Source organism: Spinacia oleracea, chromosome 5, assembly GCF_020520425.1.
Source record: "Spinacia oleracea cultivar Varoflay chromosome 5, BTI_SOV_V1, whole genome shotgun sequence".
Taxonomy (NCBI): domain Eukaryota; kingdom Viridiplantae; phylum Streptophyta; class Magnoliopsida; order Caryophyllales; family Amaranthaceae; genus Spinacia; species Spinacia oleracea.
The window spans coordinates 104,222,350-104,235,988 of NC_079491.1; positions in this window are offsets into that span (position 1 = coordinate 104,222,350).

The following is a 13,639-nucleotide window of genomic DNA, read 5'->3' on the forward strand; positions in this document are numbered from 1 at the left end:
CTCAAATTCCGGGAGCTAAGTCTGGTTATTGACCTACAAGTGGGAAATGAAGCAAAGTTGTGCTACATTAATTGTAGGGTCATCATGTTTGTTTTAAAGTCCTTCTAAAGGCTGGAACTTAATGGTATTATGTTCCATTAATCATCATAATCAACTTCTGTTTGGACAACGGAAGGACTCACATTCAAAGTAAACAAAAACATTCGTTGAGTGTTTATTTGAATGAAATGGTCATTTAAGGGTAGAGTCATATGATTAATTAATAAACAAATGAATCTCTTCACACTCAAACTTTAGAAGGTTCAAATCAAACACTTTGATTTGTGTTCCACATATCTTTGGCAATGTCATACGACCATATCAACAAGATAACATTCCAAGATTCCATGGCATGGATTTCTGAAAGTTGGTTAATTTAAGACACGTGGGTCTTGCTTGTTGAACATGACATAGAAATGGACTATTGTTAGAAGTTTCTAGACAATAAAGTTCATGGGCCAAATATGGATTTTATGACTTACCTATTTCACAAGAATTTGAGAAAATATTGCTATATTTACTCAACGTGAAATATGTGAAATGCTTCAATGCGATTCACAAAAGAGTATAAAATCAACTTGGCAAGACTTTTGGAACATCTAGGCTGGGTCAAGGTGATGTTTGCATGAGCCAAGAAAGATTATCTAGATTGTTTATATGGCATTATAACAATCAAAGCTCCATAAGAATATGGTATGTCCAAATGGAGAAATCGGAATCTATTCGATTAACGATAATCACGACTATTTTCCTATGTAGTTTCTAGATGATACTCTCAAATGACTATCACACTAAACAAAGTTGTCAAAGCTAAGGATAAGATGTCATAAGGATTGAACTTCGGTTCAGTACATCTTTTCAGTACATATATATCTAGGGTTGTCAAACCCAGTGGGAGTTAGTGTTTACATCAAACAAACTCAAGGATAGATATATGTTTCTTTATGAGCGACTCATAGAAACAAAAGGTATTGATTCTACCACAAATCTGAGAACATATGGTTGTTGCATAAGATAATGTGTTTTAGGAAACCATCATATTTCCAAAAAGGCAAGTGGGAGAAAAATTGACCTCGAATGAACTTCGAGTCAAACAACAAACAAATGTAGGATACTTAGGAGTCTTTGGAAAAGCTCCGTACTTAGAAGTCTTTGGAAGAGCTTCAGGAAGACTTTAGAAGTGCTTCAAGAGAATCCTAATACTGAAAGGACTTGAGTAATGTCTTTATAGACACCAACGTTTGATGTTCAATACCTAGGTAAATCGTATAAGGAATAGAATTCAACCAAGATAGATACATAGATATCTTGAGGAATGAAAACTATGAAGACTTTGGAAAGTGCTTAAAAAACATAAGACTTACAGGTTAGCTACGACGAATTAAAAATTCCCAAGTATAGTTTGAGGCCATCAGAAACATAAGTATGGTTCGAGGCCATACAAAATGGTTTGAGGCCATTTTATCCGAAATATCTTCATCTTAAAGAATCAAATCTATGATTTGGTTGATTTGCATAAAGGGTTCACTCCCATTAGTTGCAAACATGTTTTCTAAACATAGAATGTTGATTTGCATAAAGGGTTCACTCCCGTTGGTTGCAAACATGTTTTCTAAACATACAACGTTGATTTGCATAAAGGGTTTACTCCCATTGGTTGCAAACATGTTTTCAAAACATATAGAGATGATATTGTATACACATACAAAAGAAAAGCTATATTGGTGGTTAAAGATTGTAAACAACTTCACGGCATTGATAACGTTGAAATCTTTTTCACCAAGTCGGAATGCTTTAAGTATTTTGGATAAATCTAGCAATCATTGCATATGGCAATATGGCAATTGGAAAACGAAACACCTTACTCAATTGGACTTGTAGAAAGGAATTGTGTACATCACACAATGTAAAGGTTTTGGATGCTAGATAAAAGAGCAAGCTTAAGAAATCTATTCGTAGATTAAAGCATGCAAGTGGGAATTGGACCATATTTGTCTAAAAGGCTATTGAGCAATCATAGATTTATGAAAATATGGATCATCTTATAGATGAAGAGTTTAGTGGGAGCTAAGTCAAGTTTACTGGTTCTATATATGAGATATATATCTCTCTATTGAAAATGACATTCAAATTCTAAATGGTTAGATTTGAAAGTATTTGTCAATATTAGAACCATGGCAAAACTTAGAACATACTGGGTTAAAGATCTATTGGATAGGATCTAAAGCGTTGTTTGGATTCTGTAAAAGTAATTACTAAATCAAACACAATGGAGAGACTCAAAAGAGACTCTCAACCCATATGAGTAAGTCTAAGTTATGAATGCTTTAACTAAGTATAAAGCTATGATGTTATCACTAGAGTTAAGCATGAGTGACCTTGAAGAGGTACCTTCACCTTATATCACATGGAAATGCCAAGATTTTAGCAAAGATTCAGTATCTCTTGAAACAGAATAATGCTAAAAGTTACATGGATAGATTTTAAAATGCGAAAGGTTTTTATATTACAATCAATCATGTATGATGTGATATATAGATCGCCAAGATAAGTCGTGAACATTGGATCGTGACGAGTTTATAGCAATATCTATTGATCTGGATCAAAGATCATTGGAACAGTATCAAGAACATCCAATACATTTGGATATGTAGGATGAGCACTTGATAAGAGGAAGTGAAGATAACTAAAGTTTTGATGCTACATGCATTTGTCTAAGCAAATGTTGAATCTTGTTGTTAGGCAAACCACAAACAAATACCGGCAATTAGGCGTCGTGATTAAAAGGTGGTTACATAGGTTCTATACCATATGTGATGCATGGGAAACTGAATCAATGATTAGTTTCCAAGTTCTCAGTTGAAAGATGTATCTCCCACATCTCTGTGAACTGGTTGGAGCATTCCAAAACGGAAGCATCATTTGAAATTCTACATAATTGAAATGAATTCATTGTTGCCTAAGAAGCAATAAAAGGGAATTGTTTTTAGTGGGAGTTCTTCAATGAACTCAGGTTGATCACAAGTCTGCTATCTGGATAATTTTCTAATTTTAATATGAGAATCATTCTAACAGCAATGAAAGACTAGATCATTCTATAAACATATTCAAAGATCTTTTCGTCTTACATCGAAAGGCTTTCGATAGAAAGGATGATAAGAATAGCAAAGTATGATAAAATAAACCTCTGCATTGAATGAGACACAACATTCATATACAGAAATGGAACCAAGTTTGAGTTCCATGAATGTTTTAAGTATTAGGTGAAAGGCCTATATCTGTAAAACATTAAGTGCTTGATTTTGGGTTAGACGCCCACAAATTGGTAAGCATTTGGTTTAAACATTTATCATTTATGAAATTATATTTCATATTCATTTAATTTTGGTTTAGTATTAAATGATAAGTCCATGTGATTCAAAACATTCAAATGGGATGTCAAGATGGATTCTTCGACAAAGAAACACCCATAAGTGAACTTGAATATTAAAATCACAAAAGGATCCCTAATCCAGTTCATTGAAAGGTTGGACGACCAATGACTAATGAAGATTAGATTGCAAGTTGGTTTATAGTTCTGTTTCTTGAACTAGATGGACTGGATGTCAGAAATCATTTGCATAGATACTTATTGGATCTTGTATCGGATTGACCATGAGGACACTTTAAGAGATTAAAGTCATGTCATAAGTAGTTCTCATTAATGGTGATTAGAACCATTCCTCAGAACATGAGCGATTATGTCTGCTCGTTTGAGAATTAGTTCGCTTTGATGCTAGCTAAACGTCGCACCGTAAAAGGAGGCTACAAAAGCAGTTATTGGGCGTACTATGAATCAAAGTGAGTGTTCATAGATTGCAAGAATGGATTGTCCTCCTATCTTTGATAGGATATGGTGTTGTTGTGTAACAAGGCCTCTTGGAGAGTTAGATACTGTAAAATGCATGGTTGTGCTCAGAATGGTTAAGGCTTAACCTTCTGTAAAAGTTTAACAGCTGAGCTCTGTAATCCGAGAAACACTTCTGGACCTAATAAGGATGGCTTGGATCTTACCTTATGTTCAGCAAGTAATACTAAGAGACAAAGGAATGTGAATGCACACTTTTCTGAAACACAAGTGGGACACTGAAGGAAATATGTCCTTCAACCAAGGTGCATTTAGTCTAATACCAAGGTTCAGATTAATTGCGAACAATTAATTCAGTGAGATCAAGTGATCGGAACAGCTAGCTGGAGCAATGCTTCCGATTAGTGAGTTTTAATAAATATTAAGCTCACAACTTACTCTTGACTGAACCTACAAGGTCACACCAATGACATATAACATATCACTAGATTAAATGAATCGGAAATTCATTTAATAGCTTTTCGGGAAATTAGTTCGGAAAACATAATTATACGATTAAACATTGGATCGTGAAATCGTATATCGTATTGCGTATATTCGTAATCTAGCGAGACGAATAAACATATCGTACGACATTGGATCGTCAAGTACGAAACGATAAATAAATTGTCGAAGGATAATTTAATCGCAATACGAAAGCAACCCACGAGACGGAGCGCACAAGCGCAAGGCCCATGGGCGCAGCGTGCATGGCATTGCAGCGCTGGCCCAAAGGCCTTGGATGTGTAGCGCGCATGGACCAAAGGAGTAAGGAGAAGCAGCGGCACGCGGCCCACGGCCCAGCTGTGCGCGCCTGCTGCTTCCCTTGCGTGTGGGCTTGGCCGGCCAACTTGGTTGGCTTGCCCACCAAGTTCATTGGTTTTGCTTATTATGACTACTTGGTTATTCTAATAACCTCAGTACACTTTTCCAACACACCCAATCAGATTACACACATCAAACCCTAAGGAAGAGACAGAAACTCTAATTCTCTCTCAGCCTCCATGGATGTGTTCTTCCCAAAACCACAAACTCTTGAATGATTTTCTAAGCAACGATTATCAAGACAGATCTGATCGTGTCGGTGAACCAAGTAGAGGAACGACAAGTGGAGTTCTAAGTTCGTGTTCATTGACAGATTACTTGGGAAAATACGCTTCAAACGTAAGTATGCTTGATCTGTGCTTTATACATGTTTCCTGGCTTTGGGATTGTTTCCGCACATGTTATTATGTTTAACTGTATTCCCCTACATGAATCACATGGACTTATCATTTAATACTAAACCAAATTAAATGAATGTGAAATAATAAATTTCATAAATATGAAATGGTTAAACCAATTGATTTAAACACAGATCTAACAGATGTTCTAAAACAAAACTTAAAAAATCAAAGCCATTCTCCAATATGCTTGATTCGCATGGTTGCTACACGTGTGTTGTGCTTCGCTTGTGGCAACGGTTTAGTCAATGGATCCGCGACGTTGTCGTCAATTCCAACCTTGCAAATCTCGATTTCTTTCCTTTCAACGATTTCTCGAAGTATATGAAATAGCCGCAGTACGTGCTTGGACTTCTGGTGGCTCCTAGGCTCCTTTGCCTGGGCAAGGGCTCCGCTATTGTCGCAATACAAAGCCATTGGTCCTTTAGTGGAGGGGACAACCCCAAGTTCTTCGATGAACTTCCGAATCCAAACAGCTTCCTTTGCTGCTTCTGAGGCAGCAATGTACTCGGCTTCAGTTGTAGAATCCGCAACAGTGCTTTGCTTAGCACTTTTCCAGCGTACTGCTCCGCCATTAAGGAAGAACACAAACCCAGACTGTGATTTGAAATCATCTTTGTCGGTTTGAAAGCTTGCGTCCGTATAGCCCTTAACAATCAACTTATCTGTATCACCATAGACCAGAAACTGATCCTTAGTCCTTTTCAGGTACTTTAGGATATTCTTGGCAGCAGTCCAATGCGCCTCACCTAGTTCTGACTGGTACCTGTGTTAGGTTATGGTACATATGACAATTCATAAATCATGCGGAAAAACCACAAAGCTAGGAAAGCATATTATTTACACATAATCATTTAGCATAGTTTAGATGCATACACTTTGTTGCGTGCCTTCCCTAGCTGCGCCCGAACCGAACAAGAACAAGTCTTTAGGACTCCAAATGTCGTCCCTCCGTAGATAGTCCATAGCACGTCCGGATCCGCCTTAAGCTTGACCAACTAGGATCGCCCTTAAGGTACTTAGAATTTCCGGCTATTGTAAGCAATTATATGACTGAATTTTTGGTCTTAAAAATCACTTTGAAAACTTGCATTGTATATACAAATAATGACCCTAGGCCATTATTTATAGAGGTATGGAAAAGGAATTGTAATCCTACTAGGATGTGGATTTGTTAATTAGAACTTTATTAGGACTCTAAATAACAAAGCAAATCTAATAGGATTAGGATTTTAATCTTCGCACGAATCCTAATAGGATTCGGATTTCCCGCACACGCACCGTACAAGCCGCGCACCCGCGCAGGCCTTGCGGCCCACGACGAGCGCACAGCCCATGTGCGGTGCTGCGTGGGCGCGCGCCCTTGGCTGGGCCTGGCCTTGCGCTGGGCCTGGTCGCGGCGTGCGTTGCTGCGTGCGGCTCGCTGGGCGATGGCCTGGCTTCGTGCTGGGCCTTCGTCTAGCGGGCCTCGTCCGATGCTAATTCGTACGTTACGCTTCCGATTAAATTCCCGATTCCGGAATTCATTTCCGATACGAACAACATTTAATATTTCCGATTCCGGAATTATTTTCCGTTTCGAACAAATATTTAATATTTCCGTTTCCGGAATTATTTTCCGATTCCGATAATATTTCCGATTCTGACAATATTTCCGTTTCCGGCAATATTTCCGATTCCGGCAATATTTCCATTTCCGATAATATTTTCCGATACGTACCATGTTTCCGTTTCCGGCAACATCTACGACTTGGATAATATTTATATTTCCGATACGATCCATATTTCCGTTTCCGGCAATATCATCGTTTCCGGAGTATTCATTTCTTGCCTGTGACGATCTCAGCTCCCACTGAAACCAAGATCCGTCGATTCCGAATATCCATAGATGGAGTATTTAATGCCATTAAATACTTAATCCGTTTACGTACTATTTGTGTGACCCTACGGGTTCGGTCAAGAGTAAGCTGTGGATTAATATAATTAATTCCACTTGAACTGAAGCGGCCTCTAGTCAGGCATTCAGCTCACTTGATCTCACTGAATTATTAACTTGTTAATTAATAATGAACCGCATTTATTAGACTTAATATTATATGCATACTTGGACCAAGGGCATTATTTCCTTCAGTCTCCCACTTCTCCTTAGGGACAAGTGTGCATTTCCTAATTCCTTTGTCGCTCGATGCTTGCTCTTGAACATAAGGTAAGAGTTGTCATCCTTATTATGTCCAGAGGTGTTCCTCGGTTTCAGAGTTCAACTGATCAAATAAACAGATAATCATAGCCTATGATTCATCCGAGCACGGCCATGCATTTCACAGTTTCTAGCTCTCCGAGTGGCCTTGTACAACTTTTAAGCATCTCATCCCGATTTATGGGAGGACAATCCCAATCTTGCGATCTTGAGATTAGACTTCGTTTGATAGGTGATTACCTGAGCGTTGCCTTTATAGCCTCCTTTTACGGTGCGACGGTTGGTCAACGTCAAAGCAACCAGTTCTCAAACAAGTAATCTCAAATCACTCAGGTATTGAGGATTTAGTGTCTAATAATTTTAATGAAATTTACTTATGACAGATTTTCATCTCTTACAGTAAAGTTTCATAGGTCTTGTCCGATACTAGTCTTCCTAAAGTAAGTATCTATGCAAATGATTATGACATTGCCATGTCCACATAGTTCAAGAAACAGAACTACTAGTCATCTTGCATTCTAGTCGTCTAACGTTTTCTATGCGTCCAATTTTATAGAAAACTCCGACTAGGGACCATTTTCAACCTTTGACATTCAAGTTCACTTGATAGACATTTCTTAGTCACAGGACTGGTCCTAACAGTCTATCTTGAATATATCGTCAAATTTGAAGGGACTCATCATTTAATACTAAACCAAGATTAAATGGAATATGAAAATACATTTCATATATGATAAATGTTCAACCCCGTTGTTTTACAACCATGGGCCTCAAACCCATCTTTAAAACAGTTCATGGAATTCAAAGCTATGCTTGATTTCCAGTGCTACAACGTGAGTGTTGCTTCTCACTTGTTGCATAGGTTTAGTTATCATGCTTTGCCAATCTTAATATCCTTTTCATCGAATGTTCTTCGAGATAGATGATAAGATCTTTTGAGTATGTTTATTTTGTGATCTAGTCTTTCTTGCTACAATAGTGGTTCTACGCATTTTGCAATGAAGAACCATTAAGTCAACAGACATGTGATCTTCCCAAGTTCAATGAAGAACTCATATAAACAACTCTATTTTATTGCTTCTTAGGAAATAATTACTTTTACTTCAACTGTATAGGTTGCTAGTGATGCTTTGTTTGGATCTACTTATCCAAGCAGTTCACAGATATGTGGAAGACTCTCCAACTATATCTTAGAACATATAAATTATTATTTTAATTTCCCACGCAACAACTCATGGTCTTCAATCCATGTTGCCATTTCAAAACACGATGCTCTTTAGCTCGTTCTTGTCAATGGTTAACTCCAAAGGGTCTTGCTTGATCCTTTGCCAGTGTTTATGCGTGTAGCATCAGTATTTAGCATATCTTTATTTCCTTGAATCAAGAACTATTCCTATGTACCTTTTCAAGTACCATAAGTTTTTCTTTATCTCAATCTAGTTGATCTTCACTTAGATCAATAGAGATTGGTATATGTTCGTTATGCCTAAAGCCATACGATACGTTTTTGGCGATCCTCATATTATATCATACATGATAAATTCTTTTGCAGAATTATTCCCAATTGAATTCTATTCATGTAAGTTTAGCTCATCTAGTTTCAGTAGATACTAAATCTAGCTAAATTCTTTGACATATAATATAGGTTAAGAATCTTACTTAGATCCTTTGATGTTTAACTTAGTAAACGCTTATACATAGTTCAGACATCTTTTACTTAGATTTATTCACATGGGTCGAATATCTCCAATGGAGTATTTCGTGTTTGATTTAGTAAATGCCATTACTTAATCCAAAACAATATTATAAGATCTTTGTAAATAGATCTTAATACCCAGTATGTACTAAGTTTCGCCATGGTCCATCATTGATGAATAATTTCAAATCTAAGTCATTAGCATTTGAATGTTATTTCACAATAGAGAGATATGTGTGATACACATAGGACCAATTAAGTTTTACGTACTCCCACTAAACTTCTTATATATCTATAAGAATCATGTACATTTTATGAAACTAAAATGCTTATTAGCTTCACTAAAATACAGTTCCAATTCCCAATTGCTTGCTTAAATCTGTACTTAGATTTCATAAGTTAGTATTCCTTTTCAAGCATTTATTTGGATCCACAAATCCTATGACATGCCATGTACATAGTTTTCTTCCAACATTTGATTGAGGAATACGTTTTGTCATCCAATTGTCATATGTACCAATATGCAATCATTGCTTGAATTATAGACTTGAGCATTACGATTATGCATGAGGTTTCAACACAATCCATGTCATGAATTTGCTTGTAACCTTTAGCAACTAATCTAGCTTTGTGTGTGAACACAATTCCATGTTTGATGGTTTTTATCCTTAAAACAAACTTGTAACCAATAGGTGTGAAACTATTCTTGCAAATCAACAAAATTTCAATTTTGTCATCAAAACATTGGTTATGTTTTATGGCCTTTAACCATCTAAAACATTTGAGTCTATATATGGCCTCTAACCATTTTAGGGAATCTGGGTTTCGTCATAGCTTTCTTACAGGTCACAAACTCATTAATAGTTTGACTGCAAGTTGTAGGTTTCTTCACTATTAATAGAAGAATCTCATAGTTTCATTGACCTGAACTCTATGCCTACTTGGGTATAGAACATCAAACAATAGAATATCAACAGGTACTTTGAGAGTCCTTTGAATATTCTGTTCTTCTTGAAGCACTTGTAAAGTCTTCTAAGAGATGTCTATTCTTTAAAGCCACTTCTAAAGTCCTTAAAGAATACGTGTTCGGATTTTCTAAAGAACTTCGAAAAGCCTCCGGAATGTCCGTCTATGTTTGTTGTTCGCCTCGAAGACTTTCAAGGTCTATTTTCTCCCACTTGTCATTTTGGAAACGAATCTCCAAAAGGACATTATTTTGAGCAAACAAACATTATGTTCTCAAAAATTCGTGGTAGAAACAATACCCTTGTGTTTCATTTGAATAAATCACAATGAAACATATATCTATACTTGGGCCTTAGTTTGTTGAATAACAAACACTAAGCTCCCACTGAGTTTAGGAACTCTCTAGATGTATTTTACGAAAAGTTATTCTGAAATTACTTTTCAATAGCTTTGACGAATTTGGTTTAGTTTGGTGGTAGTCGAGCATTTTGTTTTAGAAATTATAGGAAAAGTCTTTATGATTCATCATTAATCGAATCAAGTACTAATTGACTTCGATTATTCCAACTAAGATATGCCATATCTTATGGACCTAGATTGTGAAATTACAACACACAATCATTGATGATCATATTTGGTCTCAAGTAATCATCAACATGATCTAACCTAGATCTTTATGATTTCTTGCCAAGTGGATTTTATACTTCTGAATCTTTGAACTAGTCAAACAGATTCAAACTTATATCACTTTGAGTAAATAAACCTATATTCACTCAAATCCATGTGAAATAATAAAGTCATAAAATTTTTCTTTAGCTTTGAACTCTATTGTCTAGGCATTCTAACAATAGTTCATATCTTTTGTTACTTTCAACAAGTAAGACTAGTCGTCTTAAATTGATCTAGAAATCAATGAACTTTCAAAAGTCCATCAAAATAGAGCTTTTGAATGTTAACTTGTTGATATGGTCTAAGCAACAATGCCAAAGATTAGTGGAACTCAAATCAAGGGGTTGATTTGAACCTAGTAAAGTTTTTATTGTTAAAGAGTTGTTTGTTTTAATCAAGCATATTGACTCAACCCGTAATTGACCATTTCACTCAAATAAACAAACAAACATTGTTTTTGTTTTTCTTGAATGTGAGTCTTTCTGTGTTTGAAAAACAGAAATTTAGGTATGCTTATGGAACAAAATAGCCATTAAGTTCCAGCCTTTGAAAGGACTTAAAACAAACTAGATGACCCTACAACTAATGTAGCATTGCCATGCTTCATTTCCCACTTGTAGGCCATTAGTGTAGCCTAACTTCCATTGTTTGAGTTATTACCGAAGTAAGAACCTCAAGCGGTATATGATACCAAGGAAGTTTGATTGCTAGGTCACTTTTCTTTAAACATAAACTTACAGGTAGAAACGGAATTGTAAATTCCTTTCATCTGTTCCTTTGTTTTCCTATTTCTTGTATCCTTTCTTATAGCCTTAAGAATTGAATTCTCTAGCGTTTACTTTTATATTTTGTTAGACATGTCCAATGTCACTCCAACAAGGTTCTTTCCATTTAATTTATGTTGAATATTCTGTTTCAACTAGATGATCTTACCAGAAGCTTCTAAAGTTCTCTAAGCATCGATCTATTCGAATGTCTAGGGACTAGACTCATTCGAGAATTAAATGGACAAAGATATTAGGTTGTTAACCATTGGTAAAGCTGAGCGTTTAAGCTCAATGCTTTATGATCTCAAAACTACAGTGTATTTTGAATTCACAAGCACCAATTGGTTTGCCATTCGATTTTGATATTCGAAAACAACCATAAAAGTCTCTAAAAGAAACGTACATTTTAAATTGCTCATTTTCTCTCATTTCCGTGAATCGTTCTTGAATTCACTACCAATCGAGGAAATTTACTGTTACCTTTCTAAAAGGATTTATTGCAGTGCAAGATATTTAATTATAAACAATAATTAAAACATACATTGAAGCATGCAAAGTCTAAACATTTATCATGAATAATAACTTGAAAATGAAAGCAATCATGCAATTTAAACAAGTCATTAGCATTTTATTCGAATTATGTGTTCCGGCAGGTGTGAATAAAATGATTCCAAGACCCTAAAACCATTGAAGAATTAAGCACAGTTTGTCGACTCAATTCTAAAACATTTTAGGTAAGCAAAATCCTTTTTGCTAATAGTCTAGAAACTACTCTTGGTTGATAGGTACGTCTAAGAACTTATTAGGTAAACCTATCGATTTTGCCACGACATAAAAGGACTCCTTACTTATATCGTTGAGTTTCACCAAAACTAACATGTACTCACAATTATTTGTGTACCTTGCCCCTTTAGGACCAATAAGTAACACCTCGTTGAGCGAAAACTATTACTAGATTTATGTAAAGGATATCCAAGCAAGTGTATATTTTGGCATGGCACCTTTTAACTCAATTTTTAAGTTTGGAACTTAAGGCTCTTACTATGTTGGTTAGATTTTAAGTGAACTAAAATCCTTAATCATGCAACATAATCAAGCTTTGATCTCATGCATTTTAAGACATATTTAAAAGCAATAAATAACTTAAAACATGCATAAGATAAATGTGATCTAGTATGGCCCGACTTCATCTTGAAGCTTTAACTTCAAAGTCCGTCTTGAAAATCTCCGTGGGAGGCACCATTTTCTTCAAATAGGATAAGCTATAATTAAAACTAATTACAACTATTTGATGGTACGCATACCATATTTGAATTGAAAAACAACTTTGGTACTTTAGACCAATTACATTCAAATTAATGGTACGCAGACCATATTTTCTATCCTATTTGGCCATACTAGTCACTTCATAACCTGCAAAACAGTACATATTCAATATATACCATTCACCCATTCATTATCATGAATGGCCCACATAGCTGGTTAGTAAAACACATTATGCATCACATAAACATTTGCAGCAATTAATCAAGGGCACCAATAATCTACAAATCATTCAGTCCTTATTAATTATAATCAAGTTGTTTTAACCTTAAGGATTTGTAGACCTAATCAAGAGTTTATGACTAAAAAGGGCTCCCACTTAAACCAATAAATTCATATGCTTTACTAATTTTAAACATAAAAATGTATTTCTAGTCTAACCGGAAACATACAAATTTAATTAAAATTTAAAGCTCATATAAATTTATAATTGAATCCATAAATTTAATTTAATTTCAGTCGTATTTAAATTAATTCATGATTTTAATTTTAGTAAAATAATTAGAATAAATAAAATTTATTATAATTACAATATTCAAAATTAAAATACAAGAAAATAATTTAAATTATTAATTTTAAAATTAATTAAAATTACGTAAACTAAAAATTTCAAAACGATCTAATCGCAACGCAACAACCCCACGCAACGCACGCCCATGGGCCACACGCACACAGCCATCGCTGGCCATGTGCGCGCAGCCCATGCGCTGCGTCGCATCGCTGCTGCTCACCATCGCAAGGCATCAATTGAACACGCGAGCTGGTGCTCGCTGCGCGCGCCAGCGCTCGCTGCACGCAAGTCATTGCTCGCTGCGCTCGCTTGCCAGCGCTTGATCCATGCGAGCCATCGCTCGCTGCGCGCCTGCCTTTCCC